This window comes from Symphalangus syndactylus, chromosome 16 (assembly GCF_028878055.3).
Source record: "Symphalangus syndactylus isolate Jambi chromosome 16, NHGRI_mSymSyn1-v2.1_pri, whole genome shotgun sequence".
Lineage (NCBI taxonomy): Eukaryota > Metazoa > Chordata > Mammalia > Primates > Hylobatidae > Symphalangus > Symphalangus syndactylus.
The window spans coordinates 29087459-29111614 of NC_072438.2; the positions used below are offsets into that span (position 1 = coordinate 29087459).

The 24156-nt window shown below is 37.1% G+C and overlaps 1 protein-coding gene and 2 long non-coding RNA genes across 9 annotated transcripts in view; 2 read left to right on the forward strand and 1 right to left on the reverse strand.

The window, feature by feature from the left end:
* LOC129464725 (uncharacterized) overlaps nucleotides 1-22777 on the forward strand; it is a 50530-nt gene extending 27753 nt beyond the window's left edge. Inside the window, exons 3-4 of one of the 3 annotated variants that reach the window (XR_008651706.2) lie at nucleotides 11568-14945; nucleotides 20893-22777. This is a non-coding gene — a long non-coding RNA (uncharacterized lncRNA). Of the gene's footprint in view, nucleotides 1-11567; nucleotides 14975-20892 lie in introns of those variants that run through there. The other 2 variants (XR_010116204.1, XR_008651705.2) reach the window with 2 other exon arrangements.
* The window catches only part of KCNIP4 (potassium voltage-gated channel interacting protein 4), a 1214216-nt gene that overhangs the window by 581233 nt on the left and 608827 nt on the right, over nucleotides 1-24156 (reverse strand). The gene's annotated exons all lie outside the window — the stretch shown is intronic.
* LOC134732726 (uncharacterized) overlaps nucleotides 1-24156 on the forward strand; it is an 800561-nt gene that overhangs the window by 245775 nt on the left and 530630 nt on the right. The gene's annotated exons all lie outside the window — the stretch shown is intronic.

Consider the following 24156-nt stretch of genomic DNA (forward strand, 5'->3'; position numbering starts at 1 on the left):
AGTCATCTACTTCCTTTGCCCAAAAGCTGGGGCCCAGTAAATTGTATTGAGCAAGCAAAATTGTTTGGCTCATTTATTCACTAATTTGCTCATTCATTCAACAGATATTTATTCAGTGTTTGATATGTGCCAGGTCTTATACTAACTAAGTGCTGAATTCAATAATCAATATGGCCACAAGAAATTTTTTATGATATTTCACTTTCTCTGCCTTACAGATGTCCTTTTCATGGAACATTCTCTTCTACGTTGTTTTTCTAGCATTTTCTGCTCATCTGTCATGATTCAACTTAAATACGAGGTTTTCCATGAAATGTCTTCTAACTTTTAGATGTTTATCAGTTTCTTGTCTTTGCTATCATCCTAGAATATGGGATGTTTCATATTTCGCAGTAATTACGTATTCACATGTCTGTTTCCTCCCAATTAGACTCACTTTGTAGGAAGAGACATGATCTCTTGCCCAGTACTTGTAACAATGCATGGCACGTAGTAGGTCCTTAGTCAGTTGTATACATGATAATAAGAGCATCTACATGTACAAAATTTAGTACAAAGTCAACATCCAGCAGTTTAATAGTATTATTCATAATCAATCCCAAACCAAGTGATTCCAAGGACCTATAACGTTTTAAAAGCTAGTGTTAATCGAGACAAGTTTATTTACATAAAAAGGAATCTGAAGCAGCAGATTTGATTGCCACGTCCTCTAGAATATAACATATTCAGAAGCCCATGGGAACTTTATATTAACCCCTCTGTAGGGACCAGATAGATACTATAAGTTAATACGGTATATTATAAGGAAATTAATCCAAGGATTCTGTTTTTTTTTTTTATTGTTAGAAGAATGAAACATCCTCAACAATTTGCCTATGCCCATTACCATTTTTATGGTAATGACTCCAGATTTACACCTCCAACAGCATTCCAAGTGTCTTATCCATCTCAATACCAGTTATGTCCCATGGAATAACTCAGAGATATTGTAAACATTATCTTTTAAAAAGAGAACTGTCAATTCTACCTTCAAACCTCCCTTCAATCCTCATCTCTGTAAATGGCACTGTCCAACATCTCAAGTCAGAAACACAGGCACAGCAACCCTGACTTGGTCTTGATTCCACCTTTTCTATCTTCACTCTCATCCAATCCTTAACAAGCCCTGCTGTCCTCATCCCAAATTGATTAAACCCTTCTCTCCATTTCCTGTAATGTATTACATCAGTGGAGAGTCCCATTTCTTCCTGTGTTTAGTACTGAAACAACTTCCTATCTGTCCTCCTTATTTCTGATCCTGCTGTTTCTAATTCAAAGCGTTTCTTAAAATGTGTACTATATATACTATTCCTCAAAACCATCCAGTGACTTCCAATTTTATTTAGAATAAAATTTCAAATTCTTTTTATGGTTTATCAAGTATCACCTGCCTCTCTAATTGTTCTTACAATGTTTCAGCTTCAATGATTTTCTTTGAACTCCTGTAACACACCAAGGTCTTTACCAGCTCAGAGCCTTTGCACAAGCTGTTCTTTCTTCCTGAAATGCTGTTTCCCTGCAATCCTTTCATTGTTGGTTCCTTCTTAGCATTTGGATCTCTGTTCATATTCTCTGGTCATGCTCTTGAAATAGATGTCCCCTCAATCCCACAGAAACATGTAATTTTTCCATTTTGGATCGTTCGATTGCTTCTTAATTCTCAACAGAATTGGTGACTTTGCTTTAATAATACTTGTCTTTATTCATGTTTTACTTGTTTTCCCTCCTAGAGTATAAATTTTTTTTAGGCAAGTACTCTGCCTCCCTCATAAGTCTTTTTACCCCCAGGGACCAGTATGGCATCTAAAAAAATGTGTGTTGATAAGAAAATGCAATAAAATAAAATAACCAAAATTTAAAAAAAAACTCAGTAGGCCTTAACTGAACAACTACTTTCTGCACACAGATATATCTATAAATTCATAGACCTTTAATATTCACAATAGCACTGTAAGGTGCATTGTATCATTCTCATTTAATTAATGTGAAAAGCGAGTTTCTCAAAGTGTTAGTACAACTTTTGGATTTTAATGTAAGTTCCTGAATCTAATCCCAGTCCTTTGTATTTTTTCATTCTATACTCCCAAAGCCATCATTTAATTTAAAGATAGTTTTTACCTCTTGCTGACATTTAACCATTAAATTTTTTTCCACCAGTTAAATTAAAAAGAAAAAAAAATCAAGGAAAATAAAGTCCATGGCAATACATACTGGCATTCTGTCTTTGAAAACAACCAAAAAAAAAAAAAAATCAATAAAAATCTACTACATAAACCTGCCGTAATAAATTAAAGATGTGTTAAAAGGAAAGAACGGATGCTTCTGTTGATAAGGCTCATGGCCAGTGGCCAAAAGGCAATCTTCTGCTGTTCTTTAATAACTTGGTGTAAAAACTTTGGAAATTTTTATACCACTACTGTATTATAGCACTTTAGTAATAAATTACAGGAAGTAATAAGCATGTTATTTTCCTAAGTGTACTAAATTGTGAAACAAAGAGTTCTTCATCCAAGTGCCTACTGTCTGTTGCAAAGTCAGTTTAAGAAACCAGCTACGAAAACTCATCTTTTTTTTTTAATCCAACAATCATTCATAGAACACCTAATTGGCATGCAGTGGCATGGTGGTTGAGAGTTAAAGCTCAGAAATCAAGGGTTCAAGTCTCTCCTCCACTCTGTGCCAGCTGTATGAAACTGAATAAGTTATTCCTTTTTCTCATTATTAAAATAGAGTTAATAATAATGTCTATCTGATAGGGTTATGGGGGGAATAAAAGAGTGAAATGATTAAAATGCCCACTATGTACTAAGATCTCCAAAAAAATAATGTTAACTTTGGCTTCAGAATGATGTGTTCTGAGGGGCATAAGTTTATGATACTCTGGGTGTTGAGAATGTAAGTATTATGGAAGGGATAACAAGGTACCTGGCAGAGTGCATGGAGTTAAATAACCTCGAGGTCTTTTAGGAACAAGCTATTCCCTTGCCATTTTTTAAAATAGCTTTTTTTGAGGTATAATTTGCACATCATAAAATTCACCCACTTAAGTGTACAACTGAATGACTTTTAGGAAATTTACAGGGTTATATAACCATCACCAAAATCTAACGTCAGAATATTTTCATTGCCTCAAAAAGATTCCTCATGCTTACTTACAGTAACAGCCGTTCACACCCCCGCCCCAGGCAAACACTAGTCTACATTCTGTCTCTGTAGATTTGCCTCTTCTGGATATTTTATATAAATTGTATTATACAGTATGTGATCTTTTGTGTGTGAGTTCTTTCAGATCACATATTGTGAAAGTCCAACTCTGTGGTAGCATGTCTCAGTTTGCTTCTATTGCTAAATCATGTTCCATTCTGTCAATAAAATACATTGTTTTGATCAATCACCAGTTGACAGATTTTGGAGTTGTTTCTCATTTTTGACTTCGACAAATCATGCTAGTATAAACATTTGTATACAAGTCTTTTGCTACACTTGTGTTTTCATTTCTCTTCAGTACATTCCCAGGAGCTCTCCTTTTCCATTTTATAGGAAAGATCTGCCCCTGAAAGCCCCCAGTGCAACTTGTTGGAAGTGGGTAGAGAGTTCCAATTCCAACTCACCAGTAACTACTGAGTGGTCAGCTCACACAATGAAGTAGGGAAAAAAAAAGGCACATCAGTTCTTGTCTCTGCCCTTTTTCCCCTAAATCCCCTTGTGACTTTGGAAGATAACTGGACCTCATAGCATCTAGGCATCTTCACTTGTGAACCAAAGGCAGAAACTAGATGTTCTCTGAACTCTCTTTTACCTTAAAAAACTTATAACACTCTTAGTAACTAAAATTTTATAAAGAAATCCAAAAAGCACAATCAATGGATTATCTCCCTTGCCCCTGAAATTTTCTGGGCATAGCCAGCACATAGCATAGTCACAAAAAAATATGACACCGAAAGCATTTGAATATTGTCTATTGCATGCAGAATCCAGGATTTACCAGTTGGCACCTTACACGTGCCTGTTTTGCTCTTAAAATTCTTGCATATCACTGTATTTATCTGTCCATCTTTTGCTAAGGCAGTTACTTTGTTCAGAGTTAATTGGGCATAAAACCAATATCAGTACAAGAAAATAGGTGGATTGTTTTAATAAACATTTAAAAAGTATAAATCCAAGTAACTATCATTACCTCCAAAATAGTCACCTCACTGGATTTACACTTCTTTATTCTGATATCACTCAGAGCATACTTGGATATTTCCCTTTGGAACTGCCCTCCAAACTAGTGGTATAGCCAATTTCTAAAATTAATTTTCAAATCTTATTATGAAATGTTTAGCTTGTAGAAAGAGGTATAAAGAATACTACAATAAGCATGCATGTACCAATTGCAAAGCTTTAAAGTAATTGATTACCGATGCTCTGGGGTCTATTAGCACCCTCTCAACTTTCTCTGTCCTTATCTCCAATAATTTCTGCACTTGAGCATGACTGTCCTCACACATATATTTATAATTTTTGCATATGTATGTTACCCTATGTAATATACGATATTGCTTTCCTAGTTTAAACATGTATATAAATGGTATCAAACTATATGTATTATTTATCAGTTTGCTGGATTCACTCAATATCATGTTTGGTGAACTTATTTACATTGCTACGTGAGTTCTAATTCGATATTCACCTTGTATAACATTAAATTTTTAATAAACCACAATTATTTATCCTATTTCCTATTGATATATATTTAGATGATATCTAGTATTTTGCTACCACAAACACTTTAGCTGTAAACATTCTTGTATCTTTCTTCTCTGTATACTTATTGAGGGGTTCCCTAGAGTTACCTTCACCTAGAGTTTCATTACCTAGGAATGAAATTTCCAGATACTGAAAAATGAACACCTTCATTTTTACTAATTACTACTGCATTTTCTCCAAACTGCACCCATTTTTATTCTATTCATCAAGGTATAAAGCTCCCATTTGTGCACAACTCCCCAAAACTCAGTACTGTTAGACATTTTAATTTTCCCAGTTGCCAATTTGATTCTTAAATATCAAATTTAACCAACAATAAGTGACTATGTCCTTTGAATATACCTCTGTGCTTGGTTCTGTGTGGAATGCAAAAGATGATATAGTGGCAGTACTACTGAAATTGGAGGAACCAAAAATTGAGCCCTCACTCCTGCCGTCTGTGAAAACCTAAGCAAGTTTTTAACTTCTTCAAGCCTCAGTTTCTTCATCTGTAATATGAAGGGTTGGAGAGGAAAAACTTTCAAGCTCCTTTCACCTTCCATCCTACTTGACTTTATGATGCTCTATGGGAGCTTATAAGACAGGAGGAGATGCAAAACACACATAAGTAACTTTAACAGCAGACCCAAATATACATGTAAAGGTTTTGGGAGAACATAGGACACAGGATCTAAATAGGGGCGAGGAAGAAACTAGAAAGGTTTCACCAAGCAGATTGAATGAGATTCACCAAGACGGTATGGATGGAATGGACTAAAGACATTTAAGGAGAGGAAAGAGCATGGCAGGTGGGGTCGTAAAAGAAGACAGTGAAAGGAGAGGGGCAAGGATAGGGAACAGGGCAAGGATATGGAGAGAGGCAAGGATAGAGAGAAGGGTGTGGCTGGAGCAAAAGGTGTTTAGGTACATGCTGGGAAGCAGAGAAGATGAGGCCAGATATATTGTGATTTTTATTATGTCAAACTGTAATAAATCTTTGTTATGTTATCAATAATTTGATTTTTAAAACCCCTCAAAGCAATGTGGAATCAAATCTGCAAATAAGGCAGACAGTCATTTTATTTTCACTTTAAAACGATGCCATGAAACCAATTTCTTCTGAGGCCAATAGGCTGGTTCTACAGTCACTTCTCAAGCAGGGCTGCTCAGGGGGTTTGAGAAATGGAAAGAAGCATTGCAGAAAAAAGAATGGAGTCTCCTTGGGTGCAAGCTTTGAACAGACATGCTTCTTTGGATATTTGAATTTTATCAGGCGGCTTAAAAGATTCATTATTTTATAGTTATATTTGGTATTGAAAATTCTCAGAACCTGATAGAATTTTAGTATTCCCACAAAAAATTTTTAAAGTACAAACATGGTTTTTTTATTACTGGGAGGAAAAAAAATGCCTTCTAAGAAGCTTCAACTGCCTATGGTAGAATGGTGGAGGATTTTGAAAAAAAATAATTAATGTACCTCATTTTGAATAAACTGATTTATTGTTGGTTATAAACATGGACCTCACAGGCAAAATACCTGGGTTCAAATCTGGACTTTCCTATTGTAAAGTGGAATATTTATTTAAGCAAGTTATTTAAGATCAGTTTGTTAGCATTAGGATTGCATTTGGCTACATGTAACAAAATACCTAAATCAACTTCTTCCACCCGTGTAAGTGTCTTGTTTTTCTTATATCATAGGAAGTCAGAGGGGGGCTGCTGAAGACCAGCTCTATGGTATTGCTAATGACCCATGCTCCTTCCAGCTTTCTGCTCCACCATTCTGGATATGTAGGTTTTGTCCTTGGTTTCAAGATAGCTCCTTTATCACTAAGCATTGCTTCTGAGTTTGAAAAAGAAACAAGGGAGAATGAACCAAAATCCCTCCCTTTATAAGACTTTGTATTTTTAACTTGGGAGGCTGAGGCAGGAGAATGGCGTGAACCTGGGAGGCGCAGCTTGCAGTGAGCCAAGATCGCACCACTGCACTCCAGCCTGGGTGACCGAGCGAGACTCCTTCTCAAAAAAAAAAAAAAAAATCCGGAATCTACAATGAACTCAAACAAATTTACAAGAAAAAAACAACCCCACCAAAAAGTGGGCGAAGGATATGAACAGACACTTCTCAAAAGAAGACATTTATGCAGCCAAAAAACACATGAAAAAATGCTCATCATCACTGGCCATCAGAGAAATGCAAATCAAAACCACAATGAGATACCATCTCACACCAGTTATAATGATGATCATTAAAAAGTCAGGAAACAACAGGTGCTGGAGAGGATGTGAAGAAATAGGAACACTTTTACACTGTTGGTGGGACTGTAAACTAGTTCAGCCATTGTGGAAGTCAGTGTGGTGATTCCTCAGGAATCTAGAACTAGAAATACCATTTGACCCAGCCATCCCATTACTGGGTATATACCCAAAGGATTATAAATCATGCTGCTGTAAAGACACATGCACACTTATGTTTATTGCGGCATTATTCACAATAGCAAAGACTTGGAACCAACCAACCCAAATGTCCAACAATAATAGACTGGATTAAGAAAATGCGGCACATATACATCATGGAATACTATGCAGCCATAAAAAATGAGGAGTTCATGTCCTTTGTAGGGACATGGATGAAGCTGGAAACCATCATTCTCAGCAAACTATCGCAAGGACAAAAAACCAAACACCACATGTTCTCACTTATAGGTGGGAATTGAACAATGAGAACACATGGACACAGGAAGGGGAACATCACACACCAGGGCCTGTTGTGGAGTGGGGGGACGGGGGAGGGATAGCATTAGGAGATATACCTAATGCTAAATGACGAGTGAATGGGTGCAGCACACCAACATGGCACATGTATACATATGTAACAAACCTGCACGTTGTGCACATGTACCCTAAAACTTAAAGTATAATAATAATAAAATTTTAAAAAAACAAACAAAAAAGACTTTGTATTTTTATCCAGAAGGGTACTCCAATCAAGAGACTTACTTAAGTCCTACTGGTTATACATTGTAGCATGGGAACCTGCACTCCAGCCTGGGCGACAAAGCGAGACTCCGTCTCAAAAAAAAAGAAAAAAAAAAAATATTGCTGAGTGCATAGTGCATTGCTATCCTAAAGAAAATCAGGGATCTTTTAGTAAAAATGATGTCTAGCCAGGCATACTGGCATGTGCTTGTAGTCCCCGCTACTCAGGAGGCTGAGGCAGGAGAATGGCTTGAACTTGGGAACCAAAAGTTGCTGTGAGCTGGGATTGCGCCACTGCACTCCAGCCTAGGTGACAGAGTGAGACTCTGTCTCAAAAAAAAGCAAACAAACAAACAAAAAAAACCCCAAAACAACAATGACAACAAAAAATGATGTCAAAGTGAGAATTTGATAGCAACAGTGCCTGCTATATATTGAAGAGTTATTTTGAAATTTAAAAGCAAAAAGAAAGTCATAGCATACAGTAACAATTCAATAATTCTTACTACCAAAAGGATTATACTAATGTGTAATTAATAATGTTTTATATATAAATATATATATTCCTCCAAGCACACGTTAATCCTTCATGGCCCAGATCAAATACCACATCTACTAACACCCTTCTCTGATTTTGCCACTCAGATTTTTTTTCGTCACTTAATCAGTTATATTTGATGAAACACAAACTAATCTGACAAGTAAACAAAAAAGGATTGTATTGGAAAGATATAAAACTACAGAATTCAGAGTAGAGTTAGCTCCTGTAGGTTCTATAGGAACCTATAGAAACATGGGAACCTAAATAAGTTTCATGGGGGTAAACACCACCAAGCTTGTGTTTTTAGCCTCTTGAGCTACCATAGCAGGAAGTAAGTCCTTGATTCCTACCAGGATCCACAATGGGATTGCTCTTAAATAGGCAAGTGCTTTGCTGCTAGACAGATAAAGCACGATTGCTGTCTACTATAGGGTCACATGCACGTAAGTGGTTGACTTTGGTCAAATGACACTATGATAGCTCAGTGTTATCCAATTACAGAAATGCCTATTTGTTCACTGAAATTCTGCTGAGTAACTGTAATAAGAATGAGAAGGAAATTGTTTCAGAGAAAATTGCGTGAATAAATTTAGAAGTAACACATGGTTTTAATTCATAGAATGACAGGTGGAATGATTCAGTTTAGACGTAGGCTATGGAAAGGCACTTACTAGCAGCTTAAAAAGCAAAACAGCTAAGCAACATAATATACAAATTGAATACATTTGAATAGTAGCATGACAAGGTCACAACCATGCCTTGAGAGACTATCTGGTCTGTTAATTGTATAAAGAAGCAGAAACAATAATTTCCTGAATATAGGTAATAGATCTATCTATGGGATCTGAAGTGGGGATAAATAGAAAGGGAATAGGTGAGAAAATTAGGAAGACATAGTGGGGAAAAATTGCAATTGGAGATTATATTTAGGAAGCAAGGATGGAAGCCTTCAAGATCTCCTTTGATTTCAAGCTTGGGTGAATTGGTGGTGCCAGAAAAGCAATGGAGAAACAAAAGGCATGATAGGCAGAGGAAGAAGATAAGAAGATGCATGTCGTATATGTTGAGTTTGACATCCCAATAGAATATCTCTGAGAAAATATGCAGAATTTGAATTACATAACTGGTGCTTACCAAAGAACAGGGCTGATGGTATAGAAAACCTTTTGCCATTTCTTATAATTTTCTACAGTTTCCTCTACTCTTGTATTCTCATCAATCACTCAGTTATTTTGCGTATGTCTAGTTCTATGTAATTTCTACATTTGTCTGTATAATGTTATCTCTGTAAGGTGACTTATCTCTGTACACCATAGGCACTATTTTCCCTACTTTACAAGAGGAAATTGAGCCTCAGAAAGAGCCTACTTACTTTTCTTCTTACTAACGAATGAAAAGGCAATGTTAATCATCATTTTTCCCCCTAATCAGTGAGCTATGAAAAAAATTGGGGGTCCATGCAAAATCATTATGTGTAAACTGTAACTCTACAAATTTATGATCGCCTAAAGCTTTCCAAGATCCAGTATCTCATCTGTTGGCAGATTTTTCAAATGAATTCCTACTCAATGAAAAACAGTTCATTTACATTTTAAAAACCTTGTCAGTATTAACCAGATTATTCCTTCTAATTATTCTTTAGGTCTGATCTTAGAAAACTATTTGAAGCCATCTGTTATTTAAATTCAAGTTTATTGCACTTAAAAGAACAGAACTTGATTTATATTATGTCTGATTTGTTCTGATATATATAAAATAATAACTTGACAGGATCTCATAAACAGCAGTTATAGTATAGTACAAGGCTGTAGTATAACTGCCACTGAGATTCATTATCACACACATCTTCTAAGTGCATCTAAAGGTCATACACATTTCAGAATTCTGTCTGTAATCACTATACACCCTGCTGATATGCAACCAGAAAAACATTCTACTCTTAGAAAAAAAAAAAGGTATATTTCTAGTTTTCAGAACACAAACTTCTCAGATACACAAACAAGGCTGCAGTTTAGTATGAGACTCAATGGCCAAGTATATTTGTGGTAACTAAAGCTTCAGTGGAAAGAAGCATTAGGTGGATTTTTCAGATTTGTCTCAACATGGCCAGCTCTGTATATTACACAGTCTATATTCTATGTGCATAGGGCAGATAAAAGGCTCTGTAATTTGTTAAATAGTATCCCAAAATATTAATGTTGCTGGGAATCTCAGAATGTGACCTTATTTGAAAATATAGGGTATTTGTGGACAAAAGTAGTTTTGTGGATGGATGGATGAAAGTGGGCCCTAATTTCAATAAATGGTGTTCCATAAGACCACGTGAAAACACACAGCGGGAGGAAAGCTATATGACAATAGAGTCAGATTTTGGAGTAAGTGACAAGCCAAGGAACGCTGAGGATTGCCAAGAACTACTAGAAGCTAGGAAGAGGGAGGGAAGGATTTTTCCCTAGAGCTTTCAGAGGGAATATAGCCCTGCAGACACCTTTCTTTAAGACTTCTGGGCTTCAGAACTGTGACAGAGTATATTTATTTTGTTTTACGCCACCCAATTTTTTACAGCAGCCTGGGAAACTAACACTGGTTCTAAATGACACATTGACAACTCTAATTCTGTTTGCTTCCCTTACATAAGCAGAGAACCATTTGAGGTGATACCATCTCCACACTCCTCCCATATCCTTGGTAAGCAATTGTGCAAACACATGGATAAAACACATGCATTTTGATATCTTTATGCAAAAGTGTCTTCAAATAAAAAATAATTTAAGAGAAATTCTAATCAAGTTTAAAATTACATTTTAAATCATTTCCTTTCATTAACAATTCTTATTGCCTTCCTAAATGTGCAAATTATTGGCATCCAAGGGACCCAAGGGAGTAAGAGGAGTATGACATGATGACAATATCTCCTTCTTGAAACATGTAAAATTTAATCATAATAACCTGGACCTTTTGCTTCTTTCTTACCATTTCTGAGATCTATGAATCAGTTCTTGGCCTCAAGTCTTTGGCACATTTTTGGTGGGCTTGTTTACAAACTATAAATGCTTTGTGGATTCTGCTATCACCACAGTTCTGATGGCCCCAAATCCTCAATCTTCTTTATCATTAATCTGATTTGGAGCCTGGTATCTTCAACTGTTTTCCATAGTTGACTGACTTGTTACATCAAACTGAACATTGTGCAGAATGCAAGATCTGCAATCAACACGGTGCTATTTGGTAATATTAATCACATTCTTTTCTTTGTGCTTTTGTCCCCTCTTATAAGGACTATTTTTCTTTCCTGCCCCACACCAATAAGAAACAAGGATGCAACAATAACAATGACAACAGACCTAAGTGGAATCTTGGAAGCATGCTAGCAAAGCTGATGCTTCCCCCTGCATAAGCTAGCTAAGACCAGGCACGGTGTAGGAGGAAAAGAGACAAGATTGTGACTCAAAAGTGTAGACAGAGAATTCACCAGAAGGACAGACCCAGGAAGGTGGGATCCTCACCATGCTAGAAAAAGAATATCCATCTCAAGGGTAAGGAGGGGATGAAAGAGAGACAATAGATTCATCCCCTAGGGATAAAATAATTGAATGTCTTGCATACATATATAATATATACAGCATAGGAAAAAAAGTTACTTGTGACTATACGAAGCTATTTTTATATCATTTCCTTTAATCTTCAAAACAACTCATTAATAAATATTGTCACTAGAGGAAATTGAAAGCTTAAACATCATGCCCAAGGACATACAGCTACTAACTGCTGGAGTTAGAACACACTTCCTCTGACTATAAATCCACTGTCCTCTTTCCAACTTAGTTTATAACCCATGATTTATTTGCTTTTTTCTGCATTCTAAGAACTTAATAAGTAAAATTACAAATGCCTTACCCAATTGTTCAAGGAAAAAATTTATTCTCCCCTTATTCTCTACTAATTTCATATATGAAACACCTAATCGTGTTGCTAGGCTCACAGCTTGCTATATCCCCTTTAGGAAAGAAAAAATTCTGCCACTTATGTATATGCATTTTTATTTTCCTCCCTGTGAGATGTCCTTTTCCTGATACAAGTCCTCCCTAAATGTCAAGATTCAAACACATCATTCTCTGTCCATTTTCTTAGCTAAGGGGCAGTAGTCTCGGTGAAGGTGATTTAAGCCTAGAGCTAAAGAGCCCTAGGTAGTATCATGTGTTTTGAGTAAAAAACTGTTCATTTTTTTCTGAGCCTTGAGTTCTCCTCCCAAGGACTACTTCCTGCTCTCCACTTCCGTAAGAAAATGTTTCAGCCTGTTTGGAACCAGCAACATAAGAATAGAGAAAGAAAGGGCTTGTGAAAGATGGACCCAATTATAGCAGTCTGCATTTTCTTATAATACTGGTGACAGCAGCAAAGTTGTGAAGCTGCTTTTAAGTCTATGATAAATAGGCTTAAATAGAAAAAGTTCTGCGGGTCCAAAGTCAATAAAAATGTGCATAATGTACTTGGAGTTAGATAGTAAATGAGGTCACAAATGCACTGAAAGCGGAACTATTGGAAAGCCATGGGTGTATTTAGGTAGATACTACTTAAAAAAGAGAAAGAGAGAGAGAAAAAAAAATAAGAAAAAGTGAGGAGAGATGCCAGAGGAAATTCGGAAAGCAAGAAATCTATGTACCATGTCAACCTCTACCTTTGATAGGGAAAGCAGCTCTTTAGGGAGTTATACATCCCCCATCTTGCAAGTGTATCATCTCTTCTCAGTCAGTAAAATAGCTTCTATCATGATGAGCCTCTTTATTCTCCTTGAAACAATTCGACCCATAGAACAAAAATGCTGCTTGTCTATGAAAGTCTTTACCAGGATCCATGAGCCCAAGGCATTTCCCTAGAAGCAGTCTTTCTCAAATTTATGGTCCATGAGAATTACCTAGGAACTGCAAAATGCACATTTTCTAACTTCACCCCCAGAGAGTCTCAGGGGGAGCTTCAAACATTCACATTTTTAAAGGTCCCCTGTAGATTCCGATGCAGGCTCTTTTTTGCCACACCTGAAACTTATAGGCAGGAAGAAACAAATGCTCAGAGCCCTTCCTATGTACCAGTTACAGTTCCAAGGGCTTTCTCTGTTCTCCTGTTGTTTTTATTAATAACTCATTAACTTATCACAACCACACTCCGAGGTAGATGCTATGAGACCCATTTTACCAATACTGGTAAAAGTCACAGTTAGTAAGTAAACATAATTCAAGTCTCTGGTCTGTCTCATTGCTGTGCTCTTTTTCACTCCGACACATAGGAGTATGACTGTCTAGGAAAATAGGTTAACAGAGGAGACAAAGAACTCAGGAAGCATACAATTATGTGCACAAGATGTGCTGACAAAGGACTATAAGTACAGTCAATAAGAATTAGTGGTGGATTTTCCAATAACCACAGACCCTGATAAGTCTATAGGACCAACCTACAAAAGGAAGTTGGGTGTTGGGTGAAGGACTTTATTGGAATCCATCTAATGTGGACTGTGAGAGAAACGTTAAGTTGCCAAGGAGAATAAAAGCTTCATGTGGCTTGTTCACTATGGGAAATGAAAAGTCAAGAGAAAAGTGGGACTTCAGAGGATGAGGAGTGAAATAAGCCCTGGAGCCATCTGTGGATGTAGCATAAGATCCATAAGCACATTATTTCATAGGATTTGCAATAGCCAAAGGTCTTGGAAACCAAATCGCAAAGATCAAGAGAGAGTTTTAAGAAACAGTGGGGCAGATAAATTATATTTGTTGAATCTAAAGGAGCAGCCACTAATCCAAAGAAAAAAATGGAATTTATTGTGTTCTGCTAATCCTGAGTCACATAGATATGATGCAAGAAAAAGAAAAGATGGAATGAACCAATCCCAGCTGACCTGGCATATTCCCAGGTACTTTCAAGTATGTTATCTTATTAAAGCATCACAAAATCCCCAGTATGTAGGCAGAATAGACATCAGTATTCCCAATTTCCAGAAAAGGAAATTAAAGTAACAATACTGATTACTGTTGTTATTTTTAAAGGTAATTCTTGAAGTCATGTTGTTAGTAAATGTAGGATCTGGGACTGCACACAGGCATTCTGACTCCTATGTTAGTGCTCTCTTCAAATATTGACATACACAGAGGCATAGACACTACAGAACTCAATTCTGACAGAAAGTTCTGGTGTCCACTGCACCTATGTATTGTGTAGGTGTGGTGGTTTTAAAGATACATCCATACTGTTTTCAATATTCTTCTCTTCCAGTGGTGGAGTTTACTTCCCCTTGCCTTGAGTGTGTATTGGACTTAGTGACTTGCTTCTGGACAACAGAATAATGCAGAAGTGATGGAATGTCACTTCTGAGTTTAGGTTACAAAAAGACTGTGGCTTCTGTCTTGGGAGGGCTCTCTCACACGCTCTCCTTCTTGGATCTTGCTCTGAAGGAAACCAGCAGCCATGCATGAGGATACTTCAGCAGCTTATGGAGAAGTCCATGTGGTGAGGAACTGGGGCTAGTCCACAACCACCTGAGTGAACCTGAAAGCGGATCTTCCCCTCCCTCAAGCATTGAGTTGACTGCTGGCCCAACCAACAGCTTGTCTGCAACTTCATGAGAGACCTTGACTCAGAAGCACTCAATTAACTCATGAAAACTGTGAGATAAATTTTTGTTGTTTTAAGCCACTAAGTTTGAGGTGATTTGTTATATAGTAATGGATAACTAATATAGCAGGGAATCAAATGATTTTTACATCATAGGCAATTCTGATTTATTAATCAAACCACATATTTAAACAGAAAAACTTTGTCCTACTCCAGTGGAACCACTTTTTAATAAAAAAAATTAGAGCTGTAGAAATAAGGAAGCTTTGACTATCAAGGAAAGCTTGATGTGTACCCTGGCTGATGGCCAGGGTACACTCCCTGTGGAAAGCTGGCGTCCTCACCAAATCACCTCAACATTGCTGAACTGGTTCCCATTTTCTTTATTAGCAGAAACTGCACAAATTAGAGACTTAATTGAGCTAACAACCATCCCATTGAAAATATGAAATTTCTCTGAAGGTGTTTAAATGACTAGTTATCCACTCATTAGTTGGAATTAAAGCCCATTATGCTCCTAATAACTCACTGCTAAAACGGCCTGTGTTGAGAAATGGAGGATTTGATGAAGGCAGGTGGCAAGGTATTATTTCATTTTGGAGCACTTTGGGGGCCTGGGTAGAGGTCCACAGTGGGCTGACACTTTGGAAAGGAATGATGAAGTGGAGACAGGCATCTTGGGTGGAGTGGCACAATGCCAAAACCCAACTCAGGCAGTGTAAAATATATATATGTATTATATATATATAAAATACATATAATATAATAAGAATTTAAGATATCTCAAATATATGTAAAATATATATATTTTACACTGCCTGAGTATGTGTATATATAATATATATTACATATAGAAATATATAATGTATACTATATATAGAAATATATAATATATACTATATATAGAAATATATAATATATATTATATATAGAAATATATAATATATATTATATATAGAAATATATATTTTATATATATATATATATTTGGAGTCACCACATGGACTTCTCCATAAGCTGCTAAAGTATCCTCATGCATGGCTGCTGGTTTCTTTCAGAGCAAGATCCAAGAGGGAGAGAGTGTGAGAGAGCCCTCCCAAGACAGAAGCTATAGTCTTTTTGTAACCTAAACTCAGAAGTGACATTCCATCACTTCTGCATCATTATATATATTATATATAATTTCTCTCTATTTAATATATATTATATATAATTTCTATATATATTATATATTATATATAATTTCTATATATATTATATATTATATATAATTTCTATATATATTATATATTATATATAATTTCTATATATATTATATATAATTTCCATATATAATATATATGTCTATATATAGACATATATATTATATATGGAAATTATATATATTATATATAGAAATTATATATAATATATAATATATAGAAATTATATATAATATATTATATATAGAAATTATATAATATATATTAAATATAGAGAAATTATATGATATATATTATATATAGAGAAATTATATATAATATATATAGAGAGAAATTATATATAATATATATTATATAGAGAAAAATTATATATAATATATATTATATAGAGAGAAATTATATATAATATATATTATATAGAGAGAAATTATATATAATATATATTATATATAGAGAAATTATATATAATATATATTATATATAGAGAAATTATATATAATATATATTATATATAGAGAAATTATATATAATATATTAGAGAGAAATATATATACAGAAATATATATAGAAATATATATTATATATATTCACATTTGTGTATATATATATATATATATTCTATGGTGCCTATATTCTATTTATAGTGCCTATAATAGCCTTGTAGCCAAGAATAAAGAGCCTTTTTTCTACTTTAAAATTAACCTGGTACTCATCATATCATGAGTTCTAATGGGCCACCCTCTAAACCTAACCAAGATTCGTAACAGAATTTGATGGGAAATGAATTTCAAACTCATACTAACAAATAGGATTTAGAAGACAGCTCATTTGTAAGCTGGGCTAAAGTCTAAAGCATAGTGCCTTAATGTGGAAAACTTAGACTCACAAACAACTTTTTATGGTGTTATCTTTTAAATTTTAAGGATCTTTATGCTTCACTCAAATTATATTCTTTAGTACATTGCTTCTCAAACTTTATTGTGTATACAAATCACCTGGGGAATCTTGCTAAAACATGGATTCTGATGGGACTGAGGATTATGCATTTCTAAAAAGCTCCCCGGTGATGCTGATGCTGCCGCAACTCATACCACACGTTCAACAGCAAAACTGTAACATACAATTTAAGAGAGCAACTGTAGATTTTCCATGATAAAAAAGATGACTCAATACTGCACCTCATGGTTTTAGGTTTTTGCTACGATCAAACCACCAAATCAACATGATATTTAATACTGAAATTCATACTTCTAGACTTAAACCTAACATCATTTTAATTATTTTTAAATTTAAATTCTGGAACACCAATATAATGGTTAAGAATATAGGTTTGAAGTTAGAAACACATGGATTAAATGTTTAGTTCTGCAACCTTCTAGCTATGTGACCTGGGCGAGTGAACTAGACCGAGCCCAATAAAGAGGAAACCACTTCAGATATTTCACATGGAAGAGATTTAATATAGGGAACTTATTGCCTGGGTAATGTTAATGCTTAGGAGCCAAACAATGAACAATGAGGCTACCAGGAGAGAATCATAATAGCTAGATAGGGGAAGCTAGATAGAGGAACCAAAGGAGCAGGCAATGCTGCAGGAGCCTGGTGGAAGCTGGCACCCCAGAGGTTGTCCACAGGGAGCTAGACCCTCATAGGAGATGCCACTACTACTAGAGACACTGGTGAGGTGAGAGCTGAGAATTACTCTGTCTACTCTCTTCCTCCCACACTTCAATCTCCCTCCAGTGTATTCCATGAGTTGAACTCAGCCATACGGCTGTCAGCAGGGAAGTCTGAGAAATGTAGCTCCTTGTGATGTGAAGCAGAGCTAGGGAGGAACGGGAAATCAATCTGAGAGCAAACTGGCAAAGGATCAACACAGCGAGTTACTGACGTGCTCTCATACTATATCCAGTGCTCTAACAGGCATCTGCAGAATATGGGTGTTGTGTATTTAAGTAAGATGTTACATATAAAGCATTGAGTATAGTGCTTGGTACATTATTTTTATCAGCAGCAGCAGCAGCATCTTTTTGTAATGTGACAGCATTTTCCCCCTTCATTCCTTCCTCTCCTTTCACCCATTTTCCTGTTGAATAAGAGTAGGGATCATGTGGAGTATCAGGGAGATAAGAAATAATAAAATAATACATCCAAGCTATGCTGTGAGAAATTAAGAAAAAAAAATCCGCTTGTTCCATCTACATGATAGAATCAGAAAAGCATAAAGGCTTCCACTGGGCACACAGCAATAACAAGTGCTCAGTGATGTAGACTTAGGAGTCACATTCACACCCGCAGGCCGCTTAAGGACCATCTTTTAGACTGTGCTGAAGACATGGGAGAAAATGCTTTCATCCACACATAAAGGCCAGCTGTGTGGCCTGGAAAGTGACTCAATGGAAAGGGGCAGTTATTCATGGTATCCTTACCTGGATTTCATGAGTATTGAGCTTGACTGGTAACTCGATTTTTTCCCCTCTTGACTAGGACCATACATGCATGCATTTCCAGATGTTGTGGTCATAACTGAGAAGATACATCATTATCAAGGCACTAACAGTCTTCAGTGATGAAAAGAACTGTTTTTCTCAGTAGACTTGTTTTCCAAGTTAAGTTATCAAAAGCTTACAAAATAGACACAGTTGTCTCTGCCAGGTTATATTGCAAAGAAATCAGAGTGTTGGCAAATAGCTCCTCTGTGGAAGAAAACATAAGCAAGTATATTTGTATTCTGGCCTGTGCTCCTACAGAATAGGGAATGCAGCATTGTGTTTAGCAGTTCCATCCTGGTTCATCTTGTTTGGGAGTTAGCAAGCAAAGCCCGTATACAACATAACAGTCTCCCCCTGAAGACAACCATCACAGCTTCAGCTAACTCATTCCAACCTTAAACCAAACCGTCTTAATATAGAACTGTTTAAATAGCAAAAATTATATGGAGAAGCCCATTAAGTTATTTATAAATGAGAAGCCCAAATGTATAGCTCTGTAATACTTCAGAGCTGCGCTGTGATATTTTATTTATTCATTACACATTTATTGAGTTAAAAAATAAACACAAAGCAACAATCCTAGAGACTTTTACCATCTGGCCTATGCTAGGAGCCAAAAGAATTGGTGCAGAAAATGAGTGCCGTGAGTTCTGGGGAAAGAGAGTTAGCTGTGGGTTGAAGGAGTCAGAAGGTCTCCAAGGTAGAGAGGAATTAAGTTGGGTTTTGATAGTCTGGTTGAAGCTGGCCAGGTGGAACAAATGAAAAGGATGCTTCTGCCTGAGAGAATTGGCTTTGTCAATTGCTTTGTGGTGGGAATAAACGAGTTGGTTGAGCAAGGAGATTAAATAAGATATGGTTCAAGAACCTGGAATTCATAGCTAGTCTGGCTAAGTTAGAACCTTGCCTTCACCATTTAGTAACTTATAAATAATATTGGCTGCATCACTTAACCTCAATTTCCTCAAGTCCAAAATGGGAATAGTACTAGTGGTTGATTCATGGGGTTATTTCAAGTATCTACAAAACAAATACAGAGGAACAGCCTAACATATTGTAAGCGCTCAGTCAACATTCAGCTACTATTATCTTCTTCCAACCTATATTGAGTGCCTGCTATAGAGAAAGCAGAAGAGTAAATTGAGTCAGAATATGAAATGCTTTGACTGTAGGTGAAAATACAGACATGTTTTCCTGCTGAAATAGAGGAGTCGCTGGAGACGCTGGGGTTAGGCGGGGACATGACAAGGGCTATTTTTAAAAATTAATCTACTAGCATAGTGCATGCAATGTGTCATTCAGCAACGTCTTTTATAAACCTTTAATGAATCCGTAGAGAAAATTAAGATGAGGAATCTCTTGGCACCATAGAAGGCATTTAATTACTAAGTAATAAATTTGGGGGCCCTTATAAATAATTGGGACTCCCACCAGTGACTAGCTATACCCCAAGGAACATACAGACTGCTAACATGGCAGCCACCAGGGCCCTGGGTGTTTTTGGGTTCTTAAGGGTAGAGTGTGCAGGGGCAGGTAACCCACAGTTCTCCCTGTACTCAAAATGTGGAGCAACAAATTGCAATGGAAGTAGCTAATATCACAGGAAATGTGGCTATCGTCTCTTCAGGGTCTTCAAGTGTGGGGTACAAGCACAAGGGCTAGCATTCTCAGGGACATTAACTTTGATCCAAAGAGCCAGAGCAGCAGTTCTCAACCTTATCCTTCTGTGCTGATTGACGTAATGAAGGAGTTTCTCATCTAGAAAACACTCCTGTGGGTGGACTAGGGTTATCAGCAATGCCTAGCCAGCTGCCTTTAACTCTACCTCCTTCTTTCTCTCAATAATATTTACCTAAATGAAAGTATATTATAATTACAGAAATAATTATTCTAACTTATTTATTAATAAAGTAAATTATTCACCAATTTTGATACTTTATCATTAGTAATAAATTATTTGGGAATCCAAAGAAAACTGATATGAACGTACCAGGTTATCACTGACATTTTAACTAAGAATTTTGAGTCCAAAGACTACTTGAGTCATCCTCTATCATTCAGCAACGTCTTTTATAAACTTTTAATGAAGGAGTAGAGATGATTAAGATGAGGAATCTCTTGGCACCATAAAAAGCATTTAATTACTAAGTAATAAATCTGGGTGCCCTTACAAGTAATTGAGACCCCCACCAGTGACTATACCCCAAGGAATACGCAGGCTGCTAACATGGCCAGCCACCCAAACGCCCAGTTATTTATCTGGCAAGTACAAGGCATGAAACAAACTTCTGGACTCTTCTCTTTGCAGACTCCAGTATGAACAGTGAATGTAATTTAATGTGTCATGGAAATGCAGAGCTGTAGAACTGATTATTATGCCCAGTATAAATGGAAGAGCTCTAATCTACAAGTGGAGGTGAAGCATCCCCAGTGGCCAGGAGGACAACCTTGGCCGGTTACCTTTCCTAGAAGAAGGTATTGAAGTGCTAAGATGAGGACTTCCACACATTTCTGCTCAGGCAACACCACCCACCATCAATTGAGTTAATGCCCATCCCTAAATGTGTGTAACAAGGGCGAAGAGAATTTTTTCTTTCTCTGTCATGCTCACTTCCCACTTACCTGCTAGACTAAGAGTATACTAGCTATTATTTAGACATATAGTTTTTAATAATATTCATTTTCATACAACATGACCACAAAGAAGAAACTGTTATATCTTATAATCGAAGAAAATCTAACTCTGGAGAAGCTACTGAGAAATGGTACATCTGCATTATGCTTTATGGGTGATTTAAAGGATTTTCAAATATTATTCCGACTACAGGTAAAATAACTGTATAATTTATCATACAAATTTGAAAGCATTTGAGTCAGACAGGATATTAATGATAATTAGGCTGAAATGACAGGCATAAATGAAGAGCCTCCTGCTAAATTAAAATGTAGTACCATCCTAAATATTATGGGCTGAACTGTGTTTCCCTCAAATTTATATGTTGAAGTTCTAAGTCTCTGATATGGTTTGGCTGTGTCCCCACCCAAATCTCACCTTGAATTGTAATAATCCCCACATGTCATAGGAGGAACCTGGTGGGAGGTAATTGAATCATGGGGGCTAGATTTTCCCATGCTGTTCTATTGATAGTGAGTAAGTCTCATGAGATCAGATGGTTTTATAAAGAGCAGTTTCGCTACACATGCTCCCTCTTGCCTGCTGCCATATAAGACATGCCTTTGGTTTTCCTTCACCTTCCACCATGATTGTGAGGCTTCCCCAGACATGCAGAACCATGAGTCCATTAAACTTATTTTTCTTTATATATTACCCAGTCTTGAATATGTCTTTAAATAGCAGTGTGAGAACATACTAATACAGTTTCCATAGTCTCCATACCTCAGAATATGACTATATTTTAGAATAGGGCATTTAAAAGATAGTTAAGGTGAAATGAGATCATGAGTGTTGGCCCTAATCCAATATGGTTGGTGTCCTTATAAGAAAAGGAAATTAGGACACAGACATGCACATGCACAGAGGTAAGACCATTTGAAGACAATTTGAGATTATGACCATCTACAAGGCAAGGACAAAAGTCCCAGAAGAACTCTAACCTGCAGACACCTAAATTTTGGACTTCCAGCCTCCAGAACATGGAGAAAATTAATTTCCATTGTTTAAGCCAGCCAGTCTGTGGTATTTTTTGATCGCAGCTATAGCAAACTAACACACTAATGATAGTGATTTTCATTGTAACCATCAGCCTTGAAACTAATCACATCATAAGATGAGGCTCTGCCATAACATCAGTTAAGTCCTGAGGCCATTAGGTTGAATAATTGATAAACTGCTTGAAGCATGACCCTACAAGTAGCCCTAACCATCCATCTCAAGGCAGAGATATTTATCCCCCTTGTTTTATTGCCTAACAGCACTAAAAAAAGAAAAAAATCTTGGTTCTGTTCCAAGATGGCCGAATAGAAACAGCTCCGGTCTGCAGCTCCCAGTGTGATCGACGCAGAAGATGGATGACTTCTGCATTTCCAACTGAGGTACCTGGTTCATCTCATTGGGACTGATTGGACAGTGGGTGCAGCCCACAGAGGGCAAGCCAAAGCAGGTTGGGACGTCACCTCACCCAGGAAGCGCAAGGGGTCAGGGCATTTCCCTTTGCTAGCCAAAGGAAGCCGTGATAGACTGTACCTGGAAAAACGGGACACTCTCACCCAAATACTGTGATTTTTCCACAGTCTTAGCAACTGGCAGACCAGGAGATTCTCTCCTGTGCCTGGCTCTGTGGGTCCCATGACCATGTAGCCTTGGTCACTGCTAGCACAGCAATCTGAGATTGACTTGCAAGGCTGCAGCCTGGCAGGGGGATGGATGTTCACCATTGCTGAGGCTTGAGCAGGTAAACAAAGCAGCCAGGAAGCCTGAACTGGGCGGAGCCCACCACAGCTCAGCAAGGCCTGCTGCCTCTATATATTCCACCTCTGTGGGCAGGGCATAGCTGAACAAAAGGCAGCAGAAACTTCTGCAGACTTAAACATCCCTGTCTGACAGCTCTGAAGAGAGCAGTGGTTCTCCCAGCACAGCGTTTGAGCTCTGAGAACAGACCAGCTGCCTCCTCAAGTGGGTCCCTGATCCCTGTGTACCCAAACTGGGAGACACCTCCCAGTAAGGGCTGACAGACACTTCATACAGGTGGGTGCCCCTCTGGGATGAAGCTTCCGGAGGAAGGATCAGGGAGCAACATTTGCTGTTATGCAATATTAGCTGTTCTGTAGTCTCCTCTGGTGATACCCAGGCAAACAGGGTCTGGAGTGGACCACCAGCAAACTCCAACAGACCTGCAGCTGAGGGATCTGACTGTTAGAAGGAAAACTAACAAACAGAAGCGAAGAGCATCGACATCAACAAAAAGGACATCCACACCAAAACCCCATCTGTAGGTCACCAACATCAAAGACCAAAGGTAGATAAAACCACAAAGATGGAGAGAAACCAGAGCAGAAAAGCTGAAAACTCTAAAAACCAGAGCACCTCTTCTCCTCCAAAGGATCGCAGCTCCTCACCTGCAACGGAACAAAGCTGGATGGAGGATGACTTTGACGAATTGACAGAAGTAGGCTTCAGAAGGTCGGTAACAACAAACTTCTCTAAGCTAAAAGAGCATGTTCTAACCCACTTCAAGGAAGCTAAAAACTTTGAAAAAAGGTTAGACGAATGGCTAACTAGACTAAACAGTGTAGAGAAGACCTTAAATGATATGATGGAGCTGAAAACCATGGCAAGAGAACTTCATGATGCATGCACAAACTTCAATAGCTGATTTGATCAAGTGGAAGAAAGGATATCAGTGATTGAAGATCAAATTAATGAAATAAAGCAAGAAGACAAGATTAGAGAAAAAAAGTAAAAAGAAATGAACGAAGCCTCCAAAAAATATGGGACTATGTGAAAAGACCAACTCTATGTTTGATTGTTGTACCTGAAAGTGACAGGGAGAATGGAACCAAATTGGAAAACACTCTGCAGGATATTATCCAGGAGAACTTCCTGAACCTAGCA